This window comes from Eufriesea mexicana, unplaced genomic scaffold, assembly GCF_001483705.2.
Source record: "Eufriesea mexicana isolate 0111107269 unplaced genomic scaffold, ASM148370v2 scaffold2501, whole genome shotgun sequence".
NCBI classification, from domain to species: domain Eukaryota; kingdom Metazoa; phylum Arthropoda; class Insecta; order Hymenoptera; family Apidae; genus Eufriesea; species Eufriesea mexicana.
Window position 1 is genome coordinate 921,477 of NW_016910581.1, and position 25,940 is coordinate 947,416.

Genomic DNA, 25,940 nt, shown 5'->3' on the forward strand with positions numbered 1-25,940 from the left:
TTAAATTGTATTTCAATCTTCACGCTCCTGTTTCGGTCCTTACACATCAGAATAATGCACGTTCAGAAATTTTGAATTTATACCCTTCGAATAAAATTTCAATACGAGATCAAATTGCTAATATTACAAAACATAAATATTAAATAACATCAATTGTAAATAGTTTAGCTTTGCTTGGACAGATAGCAGTGTCTTAAATGCTAAATAAGCTAGGAAAATGAATGTTATAAAATATAAACAATTAAGTTAGACTTAAATGAACAGGTTATTTAAGGGAATAAGTTGCGAATAGAATAAGGGAAATTTACGACATAAATAAAGGGAAACAAGTCGATAGGGGAATAGGTGGTGTTAGTGTATTCTATTTGTCAAGCACAGGAAATCCGATGAATAATAAACTATACACAGGCGTATCTTCGGCGTGAAATTTGTAATGCAAAACACAAGGTGACTTTTCGCCTCAGGTTCTTCGGCGTTAAGTGTCCTCCAAGAAACTCCGAACCACATAAACGTAACATGACCTGGCAGATACTCAGCATAATGTGAACGTGCACTGACTTCCAGCAATTCCCTAACTCCGTTCCTTCACACGATTCTATTTCCTTTCCTTCAACTCCTTGTGCAATGTCAAGGCGAAAAATCCTTCTGAACGAACCAAAAATAGTTTCTGAATTTAAATAAGAGTCATTATGCTTTTATTTCAAAAATTTGCTTTTAAAAGGTGTGTCGATTAAGGAATATTATGTATTGGTGCATCGTTACAGGAATTGCTGTTCCTTTTGTGAAGTCTAGAAGATCCAACCTCAATCTAGGAATAACTGGACTTCCTTGTCAGAGGAGAAAAATGGTAATTTCTGATTCCTTTTAAATTAATTTTAGGAAAAGTGTGGGAATGGAGGAGTAGTAAATTATTGTGTAGAACAGGAGTAGATATTATGAGAAACTTGACATGGAATACAGACTTGTCACTCATACTCTTTAAGCAAGAAATAGTCAAACATTTAGCAATTACATTCAATACTCCTTATCAGTTAAGGGACTGAATTAGGAATTAGAAAAGTATCATAAAGATAAGAAATAGAAGTAACCATGGATATTAATTAATGACGAAATTGTCTGAAAACTGATATAGGAATGAATATTTTCAATCTTTTGCCACAAAGGAATTGCCTTCGTTATGTACAGTTAGATAACATTCGTAGCAATATTCCTTATCGTTAATGTGGAAAAATGACGAATTTTAAATCAGCCGTTTAGAACAGTAATTTCGATATTCGGAAGATTAATTCAAAATTTCTTCTCCTCCAATCAGTACTCCATTTTTACGAATCAGTACTAAATTCGTCGATTATTCCAGATTCTCAATTTTTTCCAGTAAAAGGATGATCCTTTTTCCGATTCGTTGCGACGTCCATCATCATAAATTTTGTGTAATGATAAATTTTAAGTTAGTCATATGTAGCATGGTAATTTCAATGTTAATAGGACAGTTTCAAAATTTCTCTCAGAAGAAATGAGTTCCTTTTCGGCACCTGGCATTCTATAACAGCTTCTGAATTATAAATACATCGATTATTCTTTTTTCTCAATTTTTTTCCCATAAAAGGACAGTATTTCTTACCCTTTATGTTGAATAATGACGAACTATGAATCTGTCATATCTAGAATGGTGTAGGATACCATTTCAGAAAGAAACCATGAATCGGCGATTGCCGACAGGAAGGACTTATAAACGGATCAATATTTTCTAGAAGCAAATGGAAAAGTTATTTTGAGTAACGAATTTAAGTTCCGCGATCCGTTTGGGGATGTGAAACGTAGGTTAGGAGGAGCATAAAAGCATGGTCCTCGACGACAGCGACAGAGTCCTTAGAAGTCAAATGTAATCAGCACGAGCGTGAGTCACTTGGTGTTTGAAGGAGAGCTAAATTAGAGTGCGTCTTTGTGTGTTTTCGTTCAGTGAACTTGATGCTCTTTCCTTCGTTAAAATAGTTTTATAAATTATGAGATGGTGCTTTTCTGTTATTGTCGCGTTTTCACTTTTTGTTGGCTCAACGTTAGTTTACGGCATCCTAGAATTTAGTAATTTCGAAATTTCGAAATTTAGGATAACATTAAGGATAATACCTGCGAATGTTGGAAGAATGTACCGAATGAAAATACTGGAAAAATGATCATATTGCGGTATTAGTAGAAAAATCGGGATAGTAAGTTATATGAAATTTTTAATTAAAGGTTTGTGGATAGACCAGTCCATTGCGGGTTTAGCATTAAATGGAAACATTTTTCGCTCATGTGGATATAAGGGATTTGAGAAAATAAATTTTTCTTTTATTTATGATTAGGTAGAAGTATGTGTGGAAATCAAATATCGTGGAAGTTAAAATGGAATTGGAAGTGTTAAATTTGACATGGAAGAATCTCTTAATTTTACTTTGTATGGTTGTCGATAAGGCTAGGAAAATGTATGGCAGGTTATAAATAATTCACTTTTTGTCTTTATCTTCCCACTCTTTGTTATAACCCCTCTTGTAATAGAAGTTTAATTAAAGTACCTTCAATTAGGCCATTGCTTCCTTTTTGATATTCGTTATGAAATTGATGCCATATTATTACGAAAAGTTCGGGTCCTCCCATGTTTCATTCAATTCACTTATACAGCAGCGTAATTTTTCACGCTTCTATAAATGTATGACATTCAGAATCTATTGAAGATCATTTAGAGACTTGAGAAGCTTGTTAACAATATTTTACCGTAATTGTACATAAAGCTGCACCCAAGCACGGTATATATGAAAAATATTATTACATATTTCTGACTGAATAAGACTCAAAATTAGCTATTCCAGAAACAATTACTGGGGCTAGTCGTTCCAATTATTTGTATACACGGTAAAAGCATGCTGCACCAATTACAGTAGATAATAATAATTGTAATAATTATATTTGCCCAGAAACTGCCTCTTAATTCAGAATAATTAGCACGACGAGCTTTCAAAATCCACGAAACAAAATGGTCATATTTATTGTATTGAATAAGCGTTGCAGCAGAAAGCTCTATTTAATGGTTACGTGAATCCCGGCTCGGATGCATTCATTTGCAGCAGCCGAACGTATTCCAGTCACTCACCTTTCCACAAATCAAGCGCCTACTCGCACGTTTCCCCACGATGGGAGGAATTAATAATAGACACGACATTTCGTTTGAAAATTGCTGCAAGGAGGCGTCGGATAGTGCGTTATTTAAAGGCAAACGCCGCTATGTCACAGAGTGGAACACACTTGCCGCAAACCATGCTGCTCGCATGATTGCAAAAGGTAATAGTGCCAAGTAATTGGAACAATGCTATTATGGATCGCCATGATCTATTGCTTGTCGCCGGCTCGCAGCGTATATATTAGGCTTGCCGTCTACGATCGGAAAGGACCCGTTCGTTAGCGTTCGCTATGCATTCTACCACGACGATATTCTTACATTCCGGCGTCGTAAGCACGGTACTTGCAACGAAATCATTTTCATAGAGATAACTGCATATCTGGCAACCTGCTTCTGCGTGCAATGACTTTCCACTGCATGCAACGAAGTGCAAACGTGGATCTACGTTTCCTTAGCCTCTGAGCAATTATAACTTTGCAGTGAGAGATACGAGACTATCACTCGTTGGATCTACATAATTGTTAAAGCCGTACTCTTGGGTCCTTCGACCGAATTATATATATGATAATAACAGAAGTAGATGTAACTTCGCGTGAAATATGGAAATGAAGTGCTCGCGATTTTCTATTTTCGTTTTACCATAAATGGCATCAACCGGAATCCATAAGTACATACAAGATGAGTTTCGTATAGTTACGTGCCCATTGCGAAAACTTTTCGAAGAGCAAATGGTTAATAACCATAAACGTGACACTCTATGCAACAGCGTTCCGAGCGGACCATCATTGGAGAGCGAAGAGCGAGTATCGTGAGACGAGAAAAGCGTGATTGGCGCGCTAGCGGAACCAAGCTTCTTCCCTCGCCTCTATGGCTTCCTCTAACGCTTTGGTCCTATCGGAAGCTGTGCATTCAGAGACGAGACGCGTCATCTCAGCATTTACGAGCGGCTTTGGCGCATCAAAACCGGATGCACGGGTCTCTCGACCTTGCTATGATATGGTTATAATATGTCCTTCGTTGGATCACTCTTGTGCTGCAGGTTCTTATATTTATGGAGTACAAGTCCTTTATTAGATCGATCCTGTGCTACAGATTCGTTTATTCATTGAGCAAAGTACTGCTAATGTGCCGGGCCATACCTATCAGTAAAGACTTCCAGACGACACAAATCAAACCAAACTGCGCTCAAATTGCATGAAGTTTGCGATATTACTAAAATAAGGCTATTCGGTGCACATTTGAAGTAGTAGTAAAACTTTGCAGCAAGAAATTGAAAGTTTTCCTAACGTTCGCTGGAACTGTAATCAAGTTGCGCCGAAATGGCATGAAATTTGTGATATTAATAGAACAAGGAATTACTGTGCAGTTATAAAGCAGTAGTAAATCTTCTCCCAAAAATAGCAAATTTTCTAAAAGTTGGCTAAAACTGCGATCAAAGAACACTGCAATTGCTGCAAACGTTTGACAGTACTGAAATAGTGTTATAAAGCGCAGTTCTGAAGCAGTAAAGAACTTTACCGCAAAAAGACCCAATTATTCTAAAAGTTAGCTGAAACTGTAATCAAACTGAGCAGAAAATGCGTGAAAGATGTGTTATTCCGTGAATAACGCTATTCTTTTCGGTTTCGCATAGTTCTGCAGCAGTGATAAGACTACATCGCAAAAAATCGATAATTTTCCAAAAAATCGCAGAAGCTGCTTTCAAACAACACTGAAAAAGCATGAATTGTGTTATATAGAGAATAACGTTAATCATTCCGGAATTGCTGAAGAACGTAGATGAGCAGGGCATAAGTTAATACAATTCATGTAGAACAATGTTGATGCCTATAGTCAGTAGCGTATTGCCAACTGTTTATACCTCCAGCTACAATTGATATATCTTTCGATAATTCTAGAATCTCTACAGAATTAAGGTAGTCAGTGAATAGATTATTCCAACGGATATAGTTCTGTATTGCTGGCTAATCTTAGTACCGGATAGTCAACTGTAATGTGTTCTAGACACAATGGATCTATACAGTGACTTCTGTAGGGTAGATCTGGAATTTAAATCATCATCGTATAGATCTATCCGTCGGCTATAATTCTATGCAGATGGCTATACTCAATAGTGTATTCACATTTGTCAACGTCCCTAGCGACAATTTCCCTATCCATTGAACAATCTATGGTTTCTGAACAACTTATGAGATCACGGAATTAATTAATCCACTTACTGTAGTACTGTGTAGATTGCTATTCTCCGTAATGTATTGTCATTTGCCAGTATCTCTTGCGGCAATTGATAATTCCATTTATCGTTCTATAATTGCTGTACAGATTTGATGACCAGGGAATAGATTAACACAATGACTGTAGTACCTTATTGATGGTTATAATCAGATCTGTTCTGTCACATGTTAATAATCCCTGATATAATTGATTAATCCCTTCATCATTCAAAAATTGCCAAAGGATTCAGAAGATCAGCGAATTGAATGGTCCAATGGAAATAGCACTGTATAGATGGATACACTCAGTAATGCTATGTGAAATGTTTATAACTGAAGTGATAATTGATCTATACATTTATTACTTTAGACTTCTTGCAGAATTTAAATCATCAGTGCATAGATTAGTCCAACGGATGTAGTCATTTGTTGATGTCTGTTCCGTGTACCGTACTGTCAAGTGGATGTGTCTATAGCGATAACTGTTCCATGAATTGATAATTCCTGAATTGCTACGAAAATTACGTTATCAGTGTGTGGACCTATCCAATGGCGTTCTGGAACTGCTGGTGGATGTACTAAACAGCGTACTGTATATAATAAACATCTCCAGCCATACCTGCACTATACATTCGTTATTCTCGATCTGTGGAGCTTAAAACATCAGTGAACAAATTAATCCAACTGCTACAGTACAGTGATAATGGCTGTACTCAGTACTGCTTTGTCAATTGTTAATAACTCGAGCGATAATGTATATGTCTTTTGTCATTTTAGAACTGCTATAGGATTTATACCAACAGTGAACATATTGATCTAATTGCTACAGGACTCTGTTGGTGCATGTAATAACTGCATTTAAGCAAATTGTATATATCTCTAGGCATAACCGTACCCTACATTGGAAGTTCTGGAATTGCCGTGGAATTTAATACTTCAGTGGTCAAATTAGTACAACGGCTACAACGTCCAGCTGATGGCTATATTCAGTACCGTATTGACATATGTCAATGTCTCCAACGACAACTGCTGCAACCATTGACCAATTTACAATTGCTGAACACCTTGAACGATCAGCGAACAAATTAATTAAGGGGCTACAGTAATGTGCAGGTGTCTAGAGTCAGTAATGTCTTGTCAATTATCAATGTCACTATAGGCATATGATCTACAGGTTGATCATTCTAGAATTGCTATAGGGTTTATATCAAACTGATTAATCCAACAGATATTTTGCTCTCTTGGTGGATGTACTAAACACCGTACTGCCAGTTGTATGTGTCCCTAGCCATAAAGGGTCCATACATTGATAATTATAGTAGTGCTGAGGAATTTAAAACATCAATGAGCAGATTAATGGAACGGCTACAGTTCTCTGTTGGCTGCTATTCTCAGTACCGTATTGAGATATGTCAATACCTCCGGCAACAATTTCTCTATCCACTGGTATTTCTACAATTGCTGAAGGACATATATGATCAGCAGACATATTTATCCAATGGTTATGGTATTGTGTGGTTGGCGTCACTCAGTGCTCTACTGACATTTGTGAACATTTCATCCGACATTTGAGCCATTCATAGACCACCCTCGAGTTTCAGAAGAGTTTAAATACTCAGAGGTCAGATACTCCAACGGCTGCAGCGATCTTCTGGCGGATGTAGCAAGGAATGTACTGTCAATTAAATATATATTTGGACATAACTTACCTATACGTTGATTATTCCAGAGTTACTGTGGAATTTAGATCACCAGTGAACAAATTACTGCAATGTCTACCGTGCGCTGTTGATGGCAAAACTCAGTACTATTTTGACATATGTCAATACTTTCAGCGAATAATGCTCTATCGAGTACTCTACAATTGCTGACGAACTTGGATGATCAGCAAAAAGATTACTTCAATGACTATTGTATTGTGTAGACGGCAACGCTAATTACTGTGTTGTCACTCGCCAATAGCACTACCGATATTTGAACTCTCCACTGACCAGTCTAGAATTGTTACAGAGTTCAAGTCGTTATTATAGAGATTGATCCAATGGACATAATGCTCTGTTGGCCGTTGTACTAAGCACCGTGCTGCCAATTGTAAGTATCCCCAGACATAACTGTTCTATACATTGATTACGCTAGATTAAATGAGGAATTTAAGTTACAAGTGAACAAGTTAATCCAACGGCTACGGTACGGTGATGACGGCTATATTCAGAACTCTTTTGTCAATTGTTAATTCCTCGAGCGTCAATGATCCTGACTTTCGTCAGTTTAGAATTGCTATAGTAATTATATCTTCCGTCAATAGATTACTGCAGCAGCTGCAGTGCTCTGTTGGTGGATTTACTATGTAGCGTTCTGCCAACGGTAAATATCTCTATCAATGATTGATGCATGCATTGGTTTTCCTAGAAATGCTGAGTAATATAAGTGATCAATGAGCATATCCATCAAACCGCTACTGTGCTGTGATGGCGGGTGTACTGAATACCGTAATGTCAATTGTTAATACCACCAGCAATAACTGATTTATCCATTGACTATTCTCGAATTGCTACAGAATACAAATCATCAGTGAACAGATTAATCCATCAGCTAAAATGCGCTGTTCATGGATATGTCAAGTACAGTACTGCCAATTGTAAATAACTCTAGCCATAACCGAAATGTGCATTGATTATTCCAGAATTCCTGTGGAATTATATCATCGGTGATCAAATAAGTCCACCGGCTACAGTACAGAGATTATGGCTGTGCTCAGCACTGTGTTTCAATTGTTAACATATCGGGCGCTAATGTATCTGCCTCTTGCTATACTGGTACTGTTATATAATATATATTGTCATTTAACTGATTAAACATACACCTAGATTTCTCTGCTTGTGAATGTACCATGTACCGCCCTGTTAATGGGAAATATCTCCAGCCATAGCTGTTCAATGCATTCATAATTCCAGTACTGCTGTGGAAACCAAATCATCAGTGAAGAAATTAATTCAACGGCTACCACACTGCGCAGATGGCTGTAATCAGTACTGTTTTGTCAATTATTTATATCTCGAGATATAATGGATACGCATTTTGTCATTGCATGTAACTCAAATCATCAGTGAACAGACAAATCGAACGGCTACAGTGCTGTTTTGGTTGGTGTACTAAGTACCGTGCCGTCATTTGTAAATATCTCTTGTCATACCCGATCTATACTTTGACAATTCTAGAATTGATGTGGAAATGGACTCATCAGTCAGCAAACTAATGCAGCGACTACAGAACTGTGACGTTGGCTGTACTCAGTACCGCGTTACCACTTGTTAACGTCGCCAGAGATAATGGAACCCTCTTTTGTCATTATAGGACTGCTGTGGAATATATATCATCAGTTAACATTTCAATCAAGCGAGTACAGTGCTCTCTTGCTTGCTGTACTCAGTACAGTATAGACAAATGTCAATGTCTCCCGGGACAGTTTCTCTGTCCACTGATCATTCTACAGTTGCTGAAGAAGTTAGACAATCAGCTAACCGATTGATATAACAACTAAGCCGCTTTGCATATCGCTACACTCAGTACTGCATTTTCAATTGTTAATAACTTTCGCGATAATTGCGATATCCAGTGATCATTCTAAGAGAGCAATATAATCCAGATTACCATAGGATAGTTTCATAGAGTGGCTGTAGCAATATGTTGATGGGTATACCCAGTACTGTTTTCCAATAGCCAATATCTCCAAATACAACTGACTTAAGCTTCGATCATTATAAAGTTGCAGATGAATTCAAATCATCTGCAAACAGATGAATACAACGGCTGCCGTGTTCCATTGGTCGACGTACTTACTTCTGTACTGTAAGTTGTAAATATCTCTAGCCATATTCGGACTTTGCGTCGATTATTCCAGAATGGCTTTTGAATATAAGTAATATGTGCATAAAGTTGATACGTCAGCTACATGAACTGCGGTGTTGTATGTACTCTGTACTGTGTTGTGGATGCTTACTATCTCGAGCGACAATTGACCTTACCTCTGTCATTCTAGTATTGCCACGAACTGTAAATTATCAGTGCATATATTGATTGAACGGAAAGAGTACGGTGTTAATTGCTGTACGCAGTACTGTATTTCCGAAGCTTACAATCTCGAGCGATAATTAATATTTCTAATGTCATTCTAGAATTGCGACGGAATTTATATCATTTGAATAGGTTCATCCAACGTCTACAGTAATTTCTTTATTACAGGTCCGTGTGCTATATTGCCAATTGTCGATATTTCTTGCGGTATTTAGTCTATCCTGTGATCATTCCAGAATAGCAACATAAGTTTGATCATGTGAGAGTAGATTGATACAATGGCTGCAGTTTGGCGTTGATGGCTGTACTAAGTACATTATTGTCAACAGTTAATATCTCCAAATGAAACCGATTTATGCAGTTATCACTCTAGAATTACTAGAGCATATGAATAATCAGTTAACAGATGAATGCAGCGTATACAGTACCGTGGTATTTGCAGTACTCTGCACTGTGTTGCCGCGGCTTACTGTCCCTATCGATAATTCATTTCTCTTTCTTTTTTCCAGGACAGCTGCTGTAATTATATAATCAGTGGAGCGATAATTCCCGCGGCTACAGTACTGTATTGTAGACTGCACCCTGTGCCGTATTTTCAATTGTCAATATCATTAGCGGTAATTAATCGACCCATTAATCACTCTGGAATTGGTGTAGAACCAAGATTATCTGCGAACAGATAATGCTCCGTCTTCAATTGTCAATAACCTCAGCGATATTTTATCTATCCAGTGATAATTCTAGAATAGCAACATTACTTAGATCACCTTAGTGCCAGTTGGTACAGTGGCTGTGGTTCTACTTTGATGGATGTACTCAGTACTGAATGGTCAATCTTTAATTACCACGAATGCAGCTTATTTATACTTTCATCGTACTAGAATTGCAATAACATGCATATCATCAGTGAAGCGATGAATACAACGGCCACTGTGATTTTCTGGAGGTTGTACTGTGTACCGTGCTGTCAGTTGTAAATATCTGTCTCCATAACCGATCTATGCATTGTGTATTCCAGGATTCCTATGTAATTTAAGTCATCACTGAACATACTAATACTACAGCAACAGTACTGTGATGATGGATGCACTCAGTACCCCTTATTCAACAGTTAGTATCTCGAACTGTAGTGGATCTGTCATATGTCACACTAGAATTGCTGTGGAATCTAAATCGTAAGAGGAAAATTAATGAAACGGCTACAGTACTGCAATGACGGTTGTAATCAGTACTGTTTTTTAAGTTGTTACTGTCCAGAGCGATAATGTCATCTGACATTCCAGATATGATATGGAATTTAAATCGTCAGTGAACAGATTAATCAAACGTCTGCAGTGCTCTGTTAATGTCTATACGCAATAATGTATTGACATACGTCAATGACTGCAGCGCCAATTGCCCTATCCATTGACTAGTCTATAATTGCTGATGGAATCGTTTGATCAGCGATCAGATTAATTCAATGGCTTTATTACTGTGTATGTGGCCACACACGGTACTGAATTGTCTACTGTCAATATCACTACCGATGTGTGACCTATTAATTCGTCATTCAAGATTTGCTACGGAGTTCAGGTCATTAGTGAACAGACTAAGCCAACGGCTTCAGTGTTCTCATGTTGGATGTATTAGGTACCGCAATCTGAAACGTCAATGTCCCTAGACATAGGAATACTATACATTGATTACTATAGAATCGCTGCGGAATTTACATCATCAGTGAACTAATTAATACTACTGCTACATTAGAGTATGGTGGGTGTGCTGAGTATGGCTTTGTCAATTGTGAATATCACTACCGACATACGATCCATCCATTGGTCATTCTAGAATGGCTCTTCAATCTAAATCATCAGTAAACAGCTTAATACAACGGCTACGTTGCAGAGATAATGACTGTAATCAGTACTGTGCTGTCAGCTGCTAATTTCTTGTGCGATAATGGAAATTTCGCTCGTCATTCTAGGAATGCTATACTACTTGAGCCGCCAGTGGACAGAGTAGTCCATGTGATAGTGCGCTGTTTTTGGATGTACTATGTTCTGCACCGTCAATTGTAAATATTGCTAGACATAGCTGATGTTTACGTTGATTGTTCTAGTATTCTTGCAGACCGTATGTCGTCAGTTAGCAGAATAATCAAAGCGCTACAGTGCACTGTTGATGGCTAGACTCATTGCTGTATTATCGTTAGTCCATATCACTACCGACATAGGACCTATCCGTTGGTAATTCTAGAAATACTATGCTATTTATATCACCACCTAGCAAATAATTACAACGGCAATGTTACGGATGTAATGGCTATACTCAGTACTGTGCTATCATTTGTTATTACCTTGGGCGACAAGGTGCCTGTCCTTTGTCATTCTAGAATTGCTATAGAAACTAAATCATCACTGTAGAGGCTAATACAACGGCTGCAGTGCTCTATCCGTGGATGTAATATGTTTTATGCCGTCAATTGTAAATATCTCTAGACGAAACCGTAACATTGATTGATTATTCCAGCATTGCCGTGGTGTTTACATCATCAGTGAAGTAATGAATTCAACGGCCACTGTAGTGAGCCTTTCCACAGTGCTGTGTTGCCAGTTGTTCATATCTCGAGCGATAACGGATCTGCTTCTTGTCACGCTAGAGGTGCTGTAGAATTTAAAACATCAGTCACATGATAAATCAAATTGTTACAGTGACCAGCTGTTGCCTGTACTCAGTACTGTACTGACACACGTCTACGCCTCTAGCTTCAATTGCTCTGTCCATTGAGCAATCTAAAGTTGCTGAAGGACATAGATGATCAGCGAACTTATTATTCCAATGGATATAGTACTGTGTAAATGGCTACACCCATTTTGTGTCGTAGAAGGTCAATGTCACTACATATATGTAATCCATCAATTGATCATTCAAGAATTTTAACGGAGCTTGAGCCATCAGTGTGCAGTATAATCCAACAGCTACAATGTTGTGTTGGCGGATGTACTAAACACCATATTGTCATTTGTAAATGTCTCTAGCCATAACTACACCATGCACTGATTATTCTAGAATCGCTTTCGAATTAACATCTTCAGTTCACATTTTAATTTGACGGCTACGGTAATTTGATGATGGCTGTACTGAGTACTGCGTTGTCTATTGCCAATACCTCGAGCCGTATTGGATCTGTCCAATTTTATTCTCGAATTGCTGTAGAATATAAATCGTCGGGATACAGATTAATCCAACGGCAGCAGTGCTCTGTTGATAGCTATACTGCGCACGGATTTGCCTTATGTAGATGTCTAAAGCGACATTTGCTATATTCATTTATCATTCTGCAATTGCTGATGAAGTTAGGTGATCAGCGAACAGATTAACACAAGGGCAATAGTATTGCGAAGATGGCTACACTCTCTATTCTAAAGTTAAATATCAATATCACTACCGATTTATGATCCATGTGTTGGTCATTCTAGAGCTGCTATAGAATATAAATCATCAATGTACAGATTAACACAACGCCTACAGTGCTCTGTTGGTAGATGTACTACGTACCGTACTGTTAGTTGTAAACGTATCTAGACACAACCGTACTATACATGGGTTATTCTAGAATTGGCTTAGAATTCACACCATTAGCGAATAACGTAGACCAACGGCTACAATACTGCGATAATGGCTGTACTCAGTACTGTGTTGTCAAATGCCCGTTACTCGAGGTATAATGGTCACTTTAGCTGTCATTCTAGTATTTCTATAAAAAGTAAATCATCATTGACCTGATTAATCCGACGGCTAGAGTGCTATGTTGTTGGACGTACAAAGCACCGTACTGTCAATTCAAAATATCCCAAGCCATAACCGTACTATACACAAGCTAAACTAGGCTAGACTTGGAGGTTACATCTGTGGTGAATAAATGATTCAACGTCTACAGCACAGTGGCGATAGACCTGCTCATTACTGTGTTGTCAATTGTTTATATTTCGAGGGATAGCAGATCCGTTTCTACTCATTCTAGAGTTGCTGCAGAATATAAACCATCACTGAACATATTAATCCAACGGCTACACTACTCTGCTCGTGAATGTTTTAAGTACCTTAATGTTAATTACAAATATCTCTAACCATGACCATATTGTACACTGATTATTTTAAAACTGCTTTGGAAATGGCATCATCAGTGAGCAAAGTGATTCAACGGATACAATAGAGTGATGCTGGAAATTCGAAAGAAATTCTGGAATAAACAGTGTATGGTACTGTTATGGCTATTGATATTTACAATTGGGAGCACGGTGCTTAATACATCCACCAACGGAGCACTGTTGCCATTCGAACAATCTGTTTACTGATAATTTCGATTTTATAGCAAATCTATAATGAAAAGTGAAGATCAATTATCATTCGAGATATGAACATTTGACAACACAGTACTGAGTACAGCCATCATCAGAATATTGTACACGTTGGAATACATTGTTCACTGATGATGCAAGTTCCAAAGCAATCCTAGAATGATCAACGTATAGTACGGTTATGACAAGGGTTAATTACAGTTGACAGTACGATACTGAATACATATACCAACAAACCACAGTTGACCTTGGATTAATCTCCTCTCTGATGCATAACGTGGGGCAATTACACAATGTGAAGTGCAGGTCCATTGTGCACCGAGATACTAACAATTGGCAACACAGTACTAAGTACAGACTTCATCACAGAAACCTACCCGTTGGAATACCTTGTTCACTCATGACGTAAATTTCTATGCAAACCTAGAATAACCTATTTATAACATGGTTGTGGCTAGAGATACTTACAGCTGACATTACGGTACCTAGTATATTTACCAGCAGAGTAGTGAAGTCGTTGGATTAATTTGATCAATGACAATTTAAATTTTATATCGACTCTGGAATGGCAGCGAACATATTCATTATCCCTCGCGTTGTTATAAACTGACAACATGGTACACAGTACAGCCATCACCACTGAGCTGTATCCGTTGCATAACTTTGTTCGCTGATGAAGTGAATGCCAATGCAATCCTAGGACAATCAACGTATGTTACGGTTGTGGCCTGAGTTATATCCTATCGACAGTACAGTACTTATTACATATACCAATAAAACAACCTAGCCATTGGAGTAATCTGTTCAATGACTATCTAAATCCTCATGCATTTCTAGAATGACAAAATATAGACACACTGACACTGGATATATTAGCAATTTACAACACAGTAGAGAGTACCCCCGCCGTCACAGCTATGTAGACGCTTATCTACTTTGTTCACCGATAATTTAAATTCGAAAGTGATACTGGAATGACTTATGCATTGTTCGGCTATGGATTTTGACGTTTGCAACTGACAACACGGCATTTATTACATCTTCCATCAGATCACCCTTGCCGTTGGATTATCCTGTTCACTGATGGTGTATACTCCACGGTAAATCTGGAACCAGAAATGCAGATCCACTATCCCTCGGGATATTAACATATGACAACACAGTACCGAGTGCAGCCATCGTCACGGTATTGTAGCTTTTGAATAACTTCTTTCACTGATGGTGTAAATTCCAAACAAATTCTAGACTTATCAATACATATTACGGTTGTCATCAGATGTCTCCAATTGACAGTACGGAAGGTATTGCATCCACCAATATAGCACAGCAGCCGTTGCATCATTCTGTTCAGTGGTGATTTAAATTCTATATCAGTTCTAGAGAAACAGTATACAGATCCCGTGGGCCTCGGTATATTATAAATTGGCAAGACAACACTGAGTAAACCCACCATCACTGTATTGTCGCGGCTGGTCTACTTTGTTCACTGTTGATATAAATTCGAAAGTAATTCTAGAATAACATATGAATACTGAGGTTACGGCAAGTGGTATTTACAAATGACAATGCGGCATTTACTACATCTTCCAACAGATCACTGTTGCCATCGAATTAATCTGGTCACTGCTGGTGTATATCACACAGCAATCCTAGGACGAGAAATGCAGATCCGTTATCCTTCTAGGAATTAAAAAATGACATCACAGATATGAGTACAGCCATCATTACAGTATTGTAGCCGTCGAATAATTTTGTTCACGGATGATGAAAATTCCATAGCATTTCCGGAATAATCATTGTATACTACGGTTATGGCTTGAGATATTCCCAATTGACAGTATGGCACTCACTAAATCTACCAATATACCACAGAAGCAGTTGGACCATTCTGCTCAGTGCCGGTTTGTAATGTTCAGAAAGTCTAGGATGGCGAAATTTATATACACCTTCCCTCCAGATGATAGCAATTTACATCACAGTTCCGACTACACCCAACATCGTAGTCATGTTCCCGCTGGATTACTAAGTTCACTGATTGTGTAAATTTCAAAGCAGTTCTATAATGATCAATGTATGTTACGGTTGCTTGGGACATTTCCTACTGACAGTACGGTACTCACTTCATCCAACAATATAACACATTTGTCGATGGATTAAACTCTTCAATGATAACTTAAATTCTCTGTCATTTCTAGAGTGACAAAGTACAGATCCACTATTCCTCGAGACATTAACAGTTGACAAAACACCACCGAGTGCAGAAACCGACAATGTAATGTAGCATTTGGAGTACTTTGTTCGCTGATGATGTAAAGTAGGAAGTGACCCTGGCGTTACCCATGTATACTCCGGTTACGTCTAGTGACATATACAATTGTCAGTACGGCATTTATTACACCTTCCAACAGATCAATGCTGCCGTTGGATTGATCAGACCACTGATGGTGTGTATTCGATAGCAATCCTAGAACGTGAAATGCTGATCCATGACCCCTCGAGATATTAACATATAGCAACGCAGAACTGAGTAACACCATTATCACAGTATTATAGCAGTTGAATAACTTTGTTCACGGATGAAGTAAGTCCCAAGTCAATTTAGAATAACCAGTGTATGTTGCGTATGTCGTGGGATATTTCCAATCGACAGTACGGTACATATTACATTCACTAATATAGCAAAGCAGCCGCTAGATTACACTCTTCAAAGATGATTTATATTCTCTAACAATTCTGGAATGACAAACTACATATCCTCCGGCCCTCGAGACCTTAGCAATGTACATCAAGGTACTGAGTCCACCCACTACCACTATAATGTTGCCGGTGGAATGCTTTGTTCATTGATGATGTAACTTCGTATGTGACTCTAGAATGACCTATGAATGGTGCTGTTACGGCAAGCGACATTTACAATTGACATTACTTCATTTAGTACAACGTCCACCAAATCATAATTGCCGTTAGATTGATCTGTCCAATGATGATGTACATTCCATAGCAATTACAGAACGAGAAATGCCGCTCCATTATCCCTCGAGTCGTTAGCATATGACAACAGAGTATTGAGTACAGCCATCACCACATTATCGTGGCCGTTGTGCAACTTTGTCCACTGATGATGTAAATTCCATTGCAATCATAGAATATTCAACGTATATTCCGGTTAAGTCTATAGATATTTTCAATATACATTACGGTACTTACTACATCCACCAATATAGCACAGCGGCCGTTGAATTACGTTGCCCAATGATGATTTAATTTCTATATCAATTCTAGAATGGCAAAATACGGATCCTCTGATCCTCGAGATATTAGCAACCTACTACAGAGCACTGAATACACACACGGTCACAGTGATATTGCCGCTGGGCGGTTTTGTCCTCTGGTGATGTAAATTCGAAAGTTATTCTAGAATAACCTATGTTTAACGCGATTAAGGCTAGTGCTATTTACAGTTGACGGCACGGCATTTAGTATATCTCCCAACAGATCACTGTTGCTGGTGAATTAATCTGACCACTGATGGTGCGTATTCCACAGCAATTCTAGAGCGCGAATTACAGGTCAATTATCCCTTGAGACATTAACATAGTACCACACAGTGCTGGGTACAGCCATCATGACAGAATTGCTGCCATTGAATGAATACGATCACTGATGACGTAATCGCAAAGCAATTCTAGGAAAATGAATATACGTTACGGTTATCTTGGGATATTTCCAACTGTCAGTATGGTACATATTACATTCACCAACATAACACAGCAGCCGTTGGATTATTCTGTTCAATAATGATTTAAATTCCATATCAATTCCAGAATGACAAATTTCGGATCCACTAACACTCAAGGTATTAGCATTTAACATCACAGTACTGTGTACAACCATCATCGGTGTAATGTAGCCGCAGGTATACGTTGTTCACTGATAATGTATATTCGAATGTGATTCTGGAATAGCCTATCTATAAGGTGGTCATGGTTCGTGATATTTACAATTGACAGTACGTCATTTAGTACATCTTCCAACATGTCACTCTTGCCGTTGGAATAATCTGATCACTGGCGATGTATATAACACAGCAAGTCTAGAACGAGAAATGCTGTTCCATTACTCCTCGAGAAATTACCAAGTTACAACGCAGTAATGAGGACAGCCATCACCACACTATTGTTGACGTTGAGTAACCTTGAACATAGGTGTTGCAATTCCAAAGCAATTCCAGAATAATCTATGTAAATTACGTTTAGATCTTTAGCTATTTAAAACTGGCAGTATGGAACATTTTACGTTCATCAATATAGCACTGTGGCAGTTAAATTAAATTATCCAATGATGATTTAAATTCAATAACATTTCTGGAATGGCACAATGCAGTTCGACAAACCCTTGAGCCATTAACAATTGACAACAAAGTACTGAGTATATCAACAATCACAACAATGTAGCCGTTGGGCAGCTTTGTCCACTGATGAAGTAAATTCGAATGTGTTTCTGGAATAACATACGTATAGTGCCGTTATGGCTAGTGATATTTACAATTGACAGTAAGGCATTTAGTACATCTTCAAACAGATGACTGTTGCCGCAGTATTAATATGGTCACTGATGATGTATATTCCATGGCAGTTCTAGAACGAGAAATGCAGGTTCATGATCCCTCGAGACATCAGCAAATGGCAATAAATTACTCATTACAGCAGTCTTCATAATATTATAGCCGTTGAACAGCATTGTTCACTAATAATGTAAATTCCAAAGCAATTGTGTCATCATCAGTGTATTGTACGGCTATGAATAGTGATCTTTCCAACTGACTGACTAGGTGAATCAGTGTATGGTACGGTTGAAGCAATAGTAATTCACAATTGACAGTACGGTGCGAAGTACATCCACAAACATAGCACTGTATCCGCTAGATTAGACTCATCAATTAGGATTTAGATTCTATAACAATTCTGGAATGTAAAAATGCAGATCAATTATCGCCCGCGATACTTACTATTGACAACACAGTACGGAGCACAGTCAACACGTTATTACTGTAGCCGTTGGATAACTCTGTCCACTGCTGATGTATATTCCAAAGCAATTCTGTAATTGTCGATGAATTTTACGGCTACGTCTTGAGACGTTTCCAATTGAGAGTACGGTACTTAATTACATCAACAAATGTAGCACTGTAGCCGTTGTATAAATCTCTTCAGTGATTACTTAAATTCTATAACAATTCTAGAATGACAAAAGGCAGATCCATTATCCTACGGGATATTAACCAATGACAACACAGTACTGAGTACCGCCATCATAACGAGGGTGCAGCCGTTTGGCTGCTTTGTTCACTGATTATATAGATTCGAACGCAATTCTGGAAAATTAATTTATATTACGGTTAAGGCTAGAGATATTTCCAACTGACAGCACGGTACTTAGTACATCAGATATCAAAGCATTGCAGCCGCTGTATTAATATATTCTATGATGATTTAGATTTTGTAACAAATCTAAAATGACAAAAGACAAATCCATTATCCCTCGAGATATTACCAATTGACAACCCAGAACTCAGTACAGTCATCATCACAGTGTTGTAGCCGTTGAAAAGCACTGTCCACTGATAATGCAAATAACAACGCAATTCTAGAATAATCATTATATACTACAGCTACGGCTTGAGATATTTCCATTTGACCGTACAGTACCTCGTATATCTACCAGAACAGCACTTCAGCCGCTGCATATATCTGTTCAGTGATAATATGTGTTCTATAGCAATTCGAAAATGACAGAAGGCAGATCTATCATCAATCGAGGTATTAGCGAATGGCAACACAGTACAAAGTACGGCAATCGTCACAGCACTGTAGCCGTTGGTCAAATTTTTCACTTATGATGTAAGTTACCAAGCAATTCTTGAATGATTAATGTATTTTACGCTTACGGCTTGAGATATTTATGATTGATAGTTCGGTACCTATTACATGCACCAATATAGCACGGTTGCCGTCGCATTAATATGATCAATTGTGACTTCGATTTTATAGTAACTTAAGAATGACAAAAGACAGATCTACTATCCCTCGGGATATTAACATTTTACAACGCTGTACTGATTACAGCCATCATCAACGTCCTGTAGGAGTTATACTACTTTGGAAACGGATAATGTATATTCGAACGCAATTCTGTAGTAATCAATGTTTAGTACGGTTATGGCTAGAGAAATTTCCAACTGACAGCACCGTACTTAGTACATCCACCAGCAGAAAACTGCAGCCGCTGTATTAACCTATTCAATGACTACTCAGATTTCATAGCAATACTAGAATGACAAAGACAGATCCATTAATCCTCGAGATATTAGCAATTGAAACCACAGTAATGAGTACAGACACCACCGCATTAATGTAGCCTTTGGACTACTTTGTCCACTGATGATGTAAATTCGAAAGTGATTCTAGAGTTACCTATGCATTGTTCGGTTATGGCTAATGAAATTTACAATTGACAGTAGGGCACTTTGTACATCTTCAAAAAGATCACTGTTGCCGTTCGAATAACCTGTTCATTGATCATGTATATACCGCAGCAATTCCAGAACGAGGAATTCAGAACCATTATCCCTCGGCACATTAACAAATGACAACACAGTACTGAGAGTAGCAATCACTACATGATTGTAGCTGTTGAATAACCTTGTTCACTGTTAATGTATATTCGAACGTGACTCTAGAATGATCTATGTATAGTGAGGTTATGATAAGTGATATTTACAATTGAAGGTACGGCATCTAGTACATCCTCCAATAAAGCACAGTTGTCGCTGGATTAAATAACTCACGGATAATGTATATTCCACGGCAAATGCAGAATGAGAAATGTAATTCCACTATCCCTCGGAAAATAAACAATTGACAGCGAAATATAGATTACAGCAATCATCACATTAAAGTAGCAGTTGGAATAGCTTTTCCGCCGATGGTGTATGTTCCAAGGCAGTTCTGGATAGATCAATGCATATTACGGCTGTGGCGAGAGATATTTCCAACACACAGAACGGTAGATAGTACATCCACCAGCAGAGCACTTCATCCTCTATATTAATATGTTCAATGACAATAAATTTTATATAAAAATCCTAGAACGAGAAAATACAGATGCAAAGGCACTCGAAAGTTTGACGACTGGCAGCAGAGTACTGAGTACAATCACGAACGCAATAATGTAAACGTTGGACTACTTTGCTCACCGGTGATGTAAATTCGAAAGTAATTTTAGAATCACCTGTATATAGTGCGGTTATGCCTGGTGATACTTAAAATTGCCAGTACGACAGTTAGTACATCTACCAGCATTGCGCTGCTGCCGTTGCATTAATATGTTCACCGATGATGTATATTCAACAGCAATCCTAGAAAGAGTAATGCAGATCTACTATCCTTCGAAACATTAACAATTGACAACACAGTACTTAGTGCAGCCATTATCAAGTTATTGCAACCGTTGTATACAGTATTTCACTGATAACGTCAGTTCAAGAACAATTCTGGGATTATCAATTTATATCACGGTTATGGCATGAGATATTTCCAATTGACAATACGGTACTTATTACATCGAAAAGTATAGCTCTGTATCCGTTCGTTTAATATACTCACTGATGATGAATTTTCGACAGCAATTCTAGAACAAGAAATGCAGAAACATTATCCCTCGAAAAATTAACAATTGACACACTAATGAGCAGAGCCAGCATCACAGTAGTCAAGCCATCGGACTACTTTGTTCACTGGTGATGTAAATTCCAAAGGAAATATGCAATAATCAATATATATATAACAATTACGGCCTGAATAATTTAAAATTGACCGTACGGTACAATTGGGATATTATCAGCTGACAACGCGGTACTGAGTACGTCCATCGTCGCAGTATTTTATATTTGAAAAGCTTCGTGCACTGATAACGTCAGTTACGAAGCAATTCTTGAATAATTAACGTATACTACGGTTATGGCCTTAGACATTTACAATTGACAGTACGGTAGTTCGTACATCTACCAACAGAGCACTGTTTCCTTTGGAATAATCTGCTCAGCGACGATATAAGTTGGATATCTTATCCACAATGTCAAAGTACAGGTACACTATCTCTCGAGATATTAACATTTGACAGCACAATACTGATTGTAGCCATTCTCACAAAATGTAGCGGTTGGAATGCTTTGTTCACTGACGATGTGTATTCGAAAGTGAATCTAGGATAATCAATGTATAGCACCGTTGTGGATTGGGATACTTCCAATTTAGAGTACCGTACATTGCAAATCGACCAGCTGAGCACTGCAGCCGCTGCATTAATTTGCTCAGTGATCATTAACGTTAGATAAAATTTCTAGAATTACCAAAGCCAGAGCCATTGTTCCTCGAGATATTAACAATTGACAACACATTAATGGGTACAGCCATCGTCAGGGTACCGTGGACGTTGGACTACTTTGACCACTCATTATGCATGTTCCAAGGCAATTCTGGAATAATAAAGGAATGTGACCCTTATGGACGCAGATATTTTCAATTGAGAGGACGGTACTTATTACATCTACCAAAATAGAACTGTAACCGTTGGTTTAGTCTGTTCAATGATGATTTACATTCTATAACAACACTATAATATCAAATTAGAGGTCCTCTATCCCTCGAGGTATCAACAATTGACAACACTCTACTGAGTGCACCCATCACCACAGTACAGCAGATGTTGTTCCTCTTTGTTCGCTGTTGGTGTAAATTCAATAGCATTTCTGGAATAATCAATGTATATTAAGATTATGGTTTGAGACATTTCCAATTGGCAGTGCGGAACCTATAACATCCACCAATATAGCACTGCAGCCGTTGGATTAAGCTGATCGATAATGATATAAATTCTATAACAATTCTAAAAGGACAGAATATGTGTCCTCTGTCCCTCGAGATACTATAAATTGACAGCACATTAATGATCACAGCCATCAACATAGTGCTGCAAAGGATCGATCATCTGCTCACTGATGATGCAAGTTCCAAGGCAATTCTGGGATAATCAGTGTATAGTACGGTTACATCTACGGATATTTGCAATTGATATTACGTTGCTTAGTACATCCACCTGCAGTGCACTCTAGCCGCTGCATTAATCTGTTCAATGATGATTTAGTTTTATAGCAATTCTAGAATGACAAAGGAGAGGTTCAATTTCCCTCGAGACATGCACATTTGAGAGCACAGTACAGAGAACAGCAATCATCACGGTATGGTAGCCGTTGGAATGCTTTGTTCGCTGATGATGTATATAATAGGAACAGTTCTGGAATAATCAATATATATTTCGTTTGTGGCTCGAGATATTACAAGTTGACAGAACGATGCTTAGAACATCCACCGGCAGAGAATTCTAGCCGCTGGATTATCACGTTCGATGATGATTTAGTCTTATAGCAATTCTAGAATGACAAAGGGGAGTTCCAATTTCCCTCGAGAGGTTCACATTTGACAACACAGTGATGAGCATAGCCATCATCACTATGATGTAGACGTTGGACTACTTTGTGCACTAAAAATGTAAATTCCAAAGCAATTCTGGAATTATGAATTTTCGTTACTGCTTTGGCTTGAGATATTACAAATTGACCGTACGCTACTTATTAGATGCGCCATTATATCACTGTAGCTGCTGGACTAAACTGATCTGCGATGATTTGAATTTTATAACAATTCTAGAATTACAAATTATAGGTCCACCATCTCTCGAGATATTAACAATTGTCAACACGGCGCTGAGTAAAGCCAGCATCACAGTATTGCCGCCGCTGAACAACTTCGTTCACAGATGACGAATGCCCCAAAGCTATTCTGTATTAATCATTGCATATAACGGTTATGGCTAGTGATATTTACAATTAACGTTACGGTACATAGTACATCTGCCATGGGAGCACTATGGCCATTTGATTAATTCGTTCACTGATGATTTATATTCTGCAGAATATCTAGAATGGCAAAAGACTGATCCACCGTCTCTCGAGATACAAACAAGTGATATCACATTACTAAGTACAGGCATCAGCACCGCACTTTAGCCGTTCAAATGCTTAGCACGCTGATGATGTAAATTCCAAAGCAATTATGGAATAATCAATGTATATTACGGTTATGCCTTGAGCCATTTCCAATTGACAGTACGGTACTTACTACATCCACCAATATAGCACAGCAGCCGTCGGATTATTCTGTCAAATAATGATTTAAATTCCATATCAATTCTAGAATGACATAATAAAGGAGTACTTACCCCCGAGACATTAACAATTGACAACACAGTACTGAATGCAGTCATCATTACGGTAATGTAGACGTTGGCCTACTTTGTTCAGTGGTGATGGAAATTCCAAGGTAATTCTGGAATAAAATATGTATAATACGGTTAGGGCGAGAGATGTTTACAATTCACAGTACGGAAATTTGTACATCTATCAACAGAGCACTGTTGCTGTTGGATTAAGTTGGTAACTGAGGATGGAAATACTACAGCAGTTCTAAAACGAGGAATGCGCATCCATTATCCCTTGAGATATTAACAATTTATAACACAGCACTGAGTACAGCCATCATCACAGTATTGTGACGGTTGAAAAACTTTGCTCACTGATAATGTCTGCTCCAAAGGAATTCTAAAATAATATATTTATAGCACGGACACGGCTATAGATGTTTCCAACTGACGGCACGGTACTCAATACATCCACCAGCAGAGGACTGCAGACGATGTGGTAATCAGTACATTGATAACTAAGATATTATAGCTATTCTAGGATGACAGAGGACAGAGCCAAAATACCTCGAGAAATTCACATTTGACAGCCAAGTACTCAGTACAGCCATCGTTACTGTACCGTAGCCGTTTGACCTCTTTGTTCACTCATGACACAAATTCAAAGGAAATTCTGGTATAATCAATGTATGCCGCGGTTCATTCGTGAGATATATTTAATTGAGGATATGGTACATCCCACAACCGCCAACATAGCACTGGAGCCGTTGGATTGAACAGTTCAATGATATTTTAAATTCTGTAGCAACTCTAGAATGACAAAATACAGGTCCACCATTGCTCGCAATATCAGCAGTTAGCATCACTGTACTTAGTACAGCCATCATCACAGTAATGTAGACGTTGTACGACTTTGTTCACTGACGATGTAAATTCCAAAGTAAATCTGGAATAGCCTATGTATAATACGATTATGTCTAGTGCTATTTACAATTCTCAGTACGGTAATTATGACATCTACCAACAGAGCACAGTTGCAGTTGCATTAATCTGCTCACTGGTGTTGCATACCCTACAGCAACTATAGAACGAGAAATGCAGGTCCATTTTCCCTCAGGATATTAGCCATTGTCAGCACAGTACAGATTACAGCCATGATCACAGGAATGAAGACGTTGGACTACCTTGTTCACTGTAGATGTGTATTAATTATTAATTTTAGAATAAGTTATGTAAACTACGGATACGGTTAACGACGTTTGGAACTTACAGACCGGTAATTTGCACTTCCACCAACAGAGCACTGCAGCTGCGGTTCTAACCAGATGAATGATGATTTCGACTGCGTTGCAGTTCTTCAGTGACAAAAGACAGATCCATTATCCCTCGAGATATTAACAATTCACATTCCAGTACTGAATACTGCAATCATCACAGTACGGTATCCGTCAGAATACTTTCTTCACTGATGATGTAAATTCCAATGTATTTCAGGAACAGTCAATTTATGGCTAGTACGGTTATGGCTAGAAATAATTACAACTGACGGCAAGGTACTTAGTACATCCACAATCAGGGCGCTGCAGCCGCTGCGTTAACGTGTTCAGTGTTGATCTCGATCTTATCGGAATTCTTGCGTGACAAAAGACGGATCCATTTTACCTGGAGGTATAAAAATTGACAAGCCGGTACTAAGTACAGCAATTGTCACAGTACTGTAGACGTTGGACTAAGTTGTTCACGGAAGCAGTGAATACCAAAGCAATTCTGGAATGATTAATGTATAGTAAGGATATTGCTTATGATGTTTCCTATTGACGGTACGGTACTTATTAC